Below are 1,326 nucleotides of genomic sequence, written 5' to 3' on the forward strand. Positions count from 1 at the left end.
TAGATATATAGATATATATATATATAGATAGATAGATAGATAGATAGATAGATAGATAGATAGATAGATAGATTCTCTCTAGCTATCATTACCTTTGTTTTTGAAGTCATAGTTTACATAGTAGCCCCTTGAATAAACATACTGTTTGACCGATCAGGACAGCAGTGCTTGGAATTTTCAGGCTATCCATCCCCACTTAGCCGGAGCTGTTGGCTCCCCTGTCTGTACCACTTGGCCGTGGCTGTGGCAGCGATGGGAAGACCTGTCTTCACAGTAACTCAGTGGCAGTGTTGAGTGATAGAGGATAAATGTCAGTGCTGTAGCCGGTGGCTTCAGGCCTGGCTCCCAGACCCGGGGCTTCCTGCTCATTTCCCTTGCCTGTGCTGCCTCTTGGTTCTCCATTGTAATGCTGAGTAGTGATTTACAATAAAGAAGATAAATTTCAACTTTTACCTTCCTGCCCGTTCCATTTTCTGTTTATCTTTTATGGACGTGTGAATGGCTGATACTCTAGGCAATCCGGGACGCAGATGATGGAGGAGCTGAGAAATCCCGCTCTGTGAAACAAAGCGCTAGTATTTTTAAATGCTCTAACAAAGTTAATGAAAGAGACGAGCCCAAAAAAGACGAAATCGACAACTTAAGATATTCTATTTGGCATCAAGAAAATTAATGTTAATATGTTTGAATTACTAAATCATGGTAATTTCTTGCTTTATGCAACAGAGACCAGTTAATTACAATCAGGAGGATTTGGGGAAGATTGCGAGTTTACGGCACCTTCTGCATTTTTAAAGGTAGATTTCTGTATTTTAGCATTTGGCTCCAGAGTTGTTGCAGCGGCCCCCAGGAAGACAGTGTTGATCAACTTCCGGATGACCCACACCACACGGCTGACCTTTGTCCTCCCAGTTCTTGTGTTTGAGATGACAGTTGCCACAAGGATTCCCTCTCTCCCATCACAGCATCGTAATACCGAGGGCTAGAACCTAAGTTTTTGAAAGCTCGGAGTGGACCCTTTAAACTGCTCTGAGCCTGTAGGGCATGGCTGGACTTGCTTCTTTCAGACCTTTTATCTGACTGACAGAGTCAGGATCGCTGGCTGCCTAGGGAGCCCAGGCTGTTAGGAGCATCTTCCTGTATTCTCTTCATGTGCCTGCCCAGAGGCCTGGCATTGGGCACCTTGTGAAAGTCATAAGATTGAAAAAAATATTTCGCCCTGGCTAATCATGCTGACTCTCAGGAAACCGCAGTCTCCTCAAGAGACAATTATAAAATGAGTCATTTTGGGGTGTGTGTGTGTGTGTGTGTGTGTGTGTGTGTGTG

Source organism: Microtus ochrogaster, unplaced genomic scaffold, assembly GCF_000317375.1.
Source record: "Microtus ochrogaster isolate Prairie Vole_2 unplaced genomic scaffold, MicOch1.0 UNK27, whole genome shotgun sequence".
Classification (NCBI taxonomy): domain Eukaryota; kingdom Metazoa; phylum Chordata; class Mammalia; order Rodentia; family Cricetidae; genus Microtus; species Microtus ochrogaster.